Raw genomic sequence first — 6722 nt, 5'->3', positions numbered from 1 at the left:
GATTATTCAATAATGATATCGATCGGCCCGCTTCTAGTTAAGCTTTATGCGCGGGTTGAATGATAGCTTACTAAGCTCACTAGATCAGCTCCTAGGGCAAGTTCTAGGTAGTTAATCTAGAAAAATGCATCAATGACAATCCTAAGGACTATTATCACAACTCAGCAATCTATAGTTGAGGCTAATCCATCCTAACCTATTTAAACCCTAAAATCTAACAATGGAACTACTCAGACATGGCCAAACAATTCATAACATCATTTAGGTAAGAAAACTTCATTAGAATAGTAAATAGATATTAATGGAGTTCCAATCAAAAATTATAACTTTGGATCTTCTCTCCAATCTATCAAAATCCTAGAAAACCTTTGCTGTGAAAATAATAAAACAAGAAAGCACACCTTGCCTCAAACATGTTGGCAAAGCTTATATAGTTAGGTTAAAACTCGTCAGGGGTAATCTTGTAAATTGGTGAAGACTTGGGCTTCAAGTCGGCTGTGACCAAACGGGTTTTCTGCGCGCTTCGCTGTCGATCGATGTCAAAGTATGAACATCGATCGATTATTCCTCTTCAGTATCGACCGATGGTCGAGCTCGATGGTCATCTCGGGTGCTTGCTCCAAACATCTCCAGAATGCTCCAAAATCATCACTTATCTCCATATCACTCTTGATCTTATAAATATACTAAATAGACTCTATAATATAAAATTAATAGTTAAAACACTTATAAACCATGGATAAAAGTGGGTCAAATCCATGGTCTATCACCTATCATATCTGAACAGCTTGGTGCGTTTCGTGCTTGTTGCATCCAGATAGGATATAAGAGGGTGATGATCAGACCCTTCATATTTTAGATAGTTGCTTCGACAGGATGGGAAGAGCTCTATCCATTCGCTGTTGCTGATCGACCTGTCGAGTCTGCATTGGACCAGGTGTGTATGTCTCTTTCCTCTCCAAGATAGGTAACTCCCGAAATGTTTTAGATCAAAGAGATCATTTTTGGATAAGAAGGATCTAAAGGCATAAAAAGTGCCTTCATCCCTCTCTAGGCCTCCACATTTCTCGCTATTATCAACAATCTCATTAAAATCACCTGTTAATAACCATGGTTCGCCTTGATTTCTTTGCAGGTCTGTTAATTCATCCCAAATAGCTTGTCGTTTGGTATGGTCCGGTTCACCGTAGAAGAAGGTAGCATGAAAACTAACGCCTTTATGAGTGATTGTGGTATCATTGTAGTTCTTTGTGGCTTTTAACACTGTCAGCTTCATATCAGGTTTCCAGGTTAGGAATAAGCCTCCACTGGCTGCTGTCTCTGGTGGGATCACAAAGTGTTGCTTTGGAAGAAGCCATTGGAGTTTATCCAATACTACTTCGGTGGGGTTTTTTGTTTCCATGAGGAAGAAGATGTCAGGAGAGTTCCTTCTTTGAATCTCCTTTAAACACTGAATTGTAATGGGATTCCCCAAACCATTACAATTCCAGCTAGCCACGACTAAGAAGCCTGGGGTAGAGAGGCCCGAAAATCCGAGCTTCTCTTGGTCCGTGCTGGGATGAGTGAAATGGATCTTCCAAGGGTCCAAGATTCAAATCAAAGTAGTATTTTAGATGTCAATCCATCTCCAAGTGTTTCAATTCAAAGAGAATTCAGGTTCATACTTAATTCATACTTAAGCTAAGTGCATTCAATGTAATGAGGTGATTTGATTAAGTTAACAAGATTCTAACACAATTAACTAGAAACTTTCAAGCAAATGGATAAAAGAGGACACATGGGTATATGAAGTTGATGTCAAATGATTAAGATTCAATCTAAAATGGCAAGAATCAACAAATTTTCCGAAGTCTAGATAACAATTCTAAGTAAGTTCTTTGTCAAGACAAATGCTCATTTACTCTCATTGATCAAACAACAAATGTCTTTGGTTTGTGTCAATCAAGCAATCATTAAGAACAGATCATTCAACAATCAAAACTCCCCTAACATCAAATGTCTTGGTAGGGTAAGTTAAGAGCATGTTGAGTTGGCTCAGACATTTCATCGAACACCTTCCGGGCAATGAGATGTCTAGATTTCTAATCTAAAATGGCCAACTCTAGATTAACATTAAGATCACTCAATCAAGCAAGGAAACATATTAATCTACTCTAAACATTCTAGATAATCACTTAATCATCGTAACCCATGAATCCAAAGATGACTACTCACTCATTATCATGGTTGACACTAAATCATTTGTTGATCTAAGTCTAAACATGATTAATGATCAAAGCAATCAAGCAATCACAAAATATAATGATCAAGATTAGATCTTTCACTCCAAAGTGGTATTTGATTTAATAGATAATAAGTTAAGTGCCAACTTTGGGATAACAAGGGTATTTATACAATCCCTAGAAAATCTAATGGTTTCCACTAAAAAGTTTAAAAAACCCTTTAAAAACATTAAAATACGACCAAGAGAAAAAGCGCCCCGGGTAGAGGTCGGGTCGTCCAACCCGCGGTGGTCTACCCGCGCTGGGTCGTCCTGGGTCGTCCAACCCGCGCTGGTCTACCCGCGCTGAGATTCTGTCATCCAGCATTCTTCGCCCGCGCGGGTAAGGGAACCCGCGGTGGTCTACCCGGGTTCGACCATGATTGATATGCCTCTAGTAAATCGATCATAACTCTTCCAATACAGCTTCAAATGACTTGAAACCACTTCCATTAGAAAGCTAAGTCAATTTAATATGTCTTCCCAAAATATTAGCAACAGAAGATATTTTAAGACTTCCTTTCATGTTCATCTTTCACCCTTTTGCACCAGAAATGTATGTAAACACCTCCAAGAACTCCATAGCACACTCCAACCCCTAATAAAGATTCATGTATGCAAAATGCAACCTAAAGATGACTAAATCCTAGTCTATATGATCAAAATATACAAGGATGAATGGCTAAAATCATGCAAATTCATAAGATATCAACTCCTCCACACTAGTTCTTTACTTGTCCTCAAGTAAAGTTTTCAAAAACTCAAGAAGCAAACATATAAAGATGAGAGCTTATAACCAAAATAAACACTTTCTAGCACTCAACTTGACATCCTAAAGAAACATATCAAAAGGCATGAGCAAACTCTCTTATTGTACTCTAGCTTCTCTAGGCCTATCAATACTCTTAAACCTCTACACAAGTTGCAATGCTTATCAACCAACAAGTTCTTTTAACCAGGCCTCACATTGATTCACACACACGCACACACACACACACAAGGTGAATTCTCATAAATGGACACATGATCTCAATCATTTGGCTAGGTAAGCAAATGATCTAATGTGAATGAAGAGGAGGGTTCAAATGCATCATTTCAAGGTGGTTATCACTCAAGAACAAGGAGCTTCATCATTATGCAAAATTTATCTAAGATTAGAAGCAATTCATGCATACATAGATCCATTCTCATCGTTCTACCCTTTTCCTAAGTGATTACAAGCTCTACCTTTTTCATCCCCATCCTAAAACCAAAATAGCACCCACTCACATCACTCACCCAATGAACAACTCTCTTTTTCTTTTGACTCAACCAACTAGGGACTTTTATTCACTTTTTGCAACACTTAGCTCTAACTCTTTCTCATTTCCCTCCCCACCTTCTCTTTGATTCTTTTCTCTTTTTTTTTTTTTTATATGGGAGAAGGTTCTTTTGTACACAATCTAGAGCTTCATTCTTTCCTTTTGTCCCTAGGATTTTTTTTTCCCATGACACTTTGTTCATCTTTTTCATCTTTTTCACTCCCCAAACCCAAAATATTAATATTTAGAATACACAAACCCACTCACCATCCCCAAATGCTAGCACATTATGCTAGCAAAAGATGAGAACAAATCTATGTCGCCCCCAATACTCTTAAGATTTTGCACATGACAAGCTATCAAAAGAGGCCTCACTCATGCAAATCAATGTTTGGTCTCAAAGAATGGCTAGGGTTGTAGGGTATGAAGTGCCATTTGAGTTAACAAAGAGTGATATAATAAAATAAGATAACCCAAATGTGTATGAGATCAAAGATCAAGTATGCAAGTGCCCATATGCAAGAGAGATTAAATTCATTCAAGCCAAGTTCAGTTTGGAGCTGATTTTAAAAACAATGTCAATATCAAGCAAGCAAACAAGTTTCAAGAAGAGTTTTTAAGGCTCGAAGCATGCAAGGCTTTCAAGAGATGCTTAAGTTGATATGTTTAACTAGGGTGTCACTTTGAGTTCTAGACATGTGTTCTTTACAAGGCTTCTCCCTATTCATGAATGCAACCTATATTCTCTAGACTCAATCCTAAGAATGCAAGTGATGCAACTACATGCTTCTTTTTGTGTTTTTTAAATTTTTCAATTTTTTTTTGGTTTTTCTATGCAAATATGTATGTACAATGCAAGACTCAATGCAATATCATCAAAGCAAACATGATCAAATACTTGGTACCTCCCCCAAACTTAGTTCACACAGTCTCTGTGTTAGTAAGTTGAAAGAGATACCCAAAAGAAAGAATAAATGCAAAGAAAAACTGATATATACAATGGAAAGGTTGGAGTGGTACCTCAAGCGGAGAGTGGAGAAGGAGAACCCTTCCCACTTTCAAGAGTGATGGTGAGGACTTGAAAGAGAAGGTCTTGAAACTTGATTGGATCATCTTGGAGCTGTGGAGTGATGATGGCCTTTGCACTAGAGAATGGGGTAGACTTTTCCTTGCATTTGATCTTGTACTCAATAGCTCCATCATTGAACTTCATTGGGTGAAGAGTGAGAGTGTGTGGCATCATATCAAGAGGTGGAGGGTGAGGTTCTTTCATCATCTTCTTCTTGTCATGAGCAGCCTTTGTGGCTCTACTCACCTCCTCCTTTGTAGCACTTTCCAAGTGCTCATCACACATCTCTTTAGAGGACTCTCCATCAAGATCTTCTTTTCCACTAACAACCATTTTATCCTTAATCTTTTCAATGGAAGGTTCTCCATAAGTGATGGTTCCACAGTACTCAACATTCATCATTGGAGACTTGATTGGGTAGGATACAACTTTGTTCATATTGAGGAGTGTGACCTTCTTGTTGGCAAATTCAATGCAAGCTCCTACTGTTGTGAGAAATGGTGTTCCAAGGATCAATGGGACTCTCTTCCCAGTTGCCATCTTCAAAACAGTGAGGTCAATAGGAATGGTGCAAGCTCCAATCTTCAAAGGAAAGTCCTTGATGAGACCAATTGGAGTTGTAGAAAAGGAGTCCCCAAACATTAGTAAGGATGTGTTTGGTTCCATGTTTTAAAACCCAATACTCTTCACCATCTCCATTGAGATCACATTCACACTTGCACCAGAATCAACAAGAGCATCATCAAGTGTGAACTTACCAAGGGAGCAAGACAAGGTGAACTTCCCTTGGGTTTCTAGTTTGGGAAGGGACTTTAGTGTGACTGGTGGATTGCATAGTAGAGATGTCTAGAAGCTCTGCTACTTCTTCTTTGTGAGCTAGAATGTCCCTGATGAGCATCATTTGAACATGAGCATCACGCATATGTGAGATCTCTGGAAGCTTGACTCCTACAGCACTCATGTCCTTTCTGAACTTGGAGATCGCCTTCTTTTGAGATTTGGTGAGGACCCTTTGTGGAAATGAGAGCTTATCATAAGTTGACTTCTCAACCTCAGTGGTTCCTTTCAACTTTACTTCCTTTAGCCTCTGCACAGCCTCTCTTTCAACTTGATTCTCAGCCTTGTGCTCATCTCTCTTCAGATTCTCTGCTGCAACCTTCAGTTCAGCTTGTGCCTTTACCCTCTCCATAGACTTGTGTTCAGTCTAATCCACCATCTGTGCTGTAGCCTGTGAAACAAATTTTGTTCCATACAAGAAGCTGTCAATTTGATCCACCTCTTTCTCATGATCACTCAACTCAATCTCAGAAGAAGTAGTAGAGAGGATAACGTTGCAATACTCTTTGGGATTCTGCTCTGATTTTTCTGGTAGAGATCCCATTGGGCGCTTGGAGGTTGAAGGCATAGAGGCAAACTGATTCTCCAAAGCCTTGAAGTGAGAGGAGAGTTGTAGGAACTTGTTGTTGAGGTCATTGTAGCTTCCATCAACTTTGGTGTGAAGGTTCTTCAGCTCATATCCAATGTGCTTCTCACTTCTAGTTTGGGACTCCAAGATCTGTTTTGACATTGCATCAGTGCTACTCTCTTGTTGAGCAGAAGTAGAAGATCCGGCTTGGCCTTGTGTAGACTAATTTCCTTTGGAGAAGAAGCCTTGAGAGTAGTTTTGCCTAGCTTGGTAACCACCTTGTTGGTTGTTGTAGAAGGGCTTTTGTTGGTAGTTGTTGTACTGAAAGTTAGGATCCTTCTTGTACCATGTCCCATTAGCATTCACAAAACATAGCTCTTCTTGACCTTCTAGACCATCAACTTCATGAACCACAACTGTTTCCTCTTGTTTCTGCTCACCAACAAAGTTTACTTTCTCTTGTTTGGCTCTATTCGAAAGAAGCAAATCCATCTTATCTTGTAGAGCCTGCAACTCTCTCTTTGTATTTGTATCATCACCTCCACTGCCTCTGTTGCTTCTATCATGCTCATCACTGTAGACTGAATCACTCTTAGCCATATTCTCTACAAGCTCCAAAGCATCTGCTTCACTTCTCCCCAAGAAGAAACCATTGCTAGCAGTATCAAGCTGGCTTCTAAACTTGGG

The sequence above is a fragment of the Brassica oleracea genome, chromosome C4, assembly GCF_000695525.1.
Source record: "Brassica oleracea var. oleracea cultivar TO1000 chromosome C4, BOL, whole genome shotgun sequence".
NCBI lineage: Eukaryota > Viridiplantae > Streptophyta > Magnoliopsida > Brassicales > Brassicaceae > Brassica > Brassica oleracea.
This window is presented reverse-complemented; position numbering follows the sequence as displayed.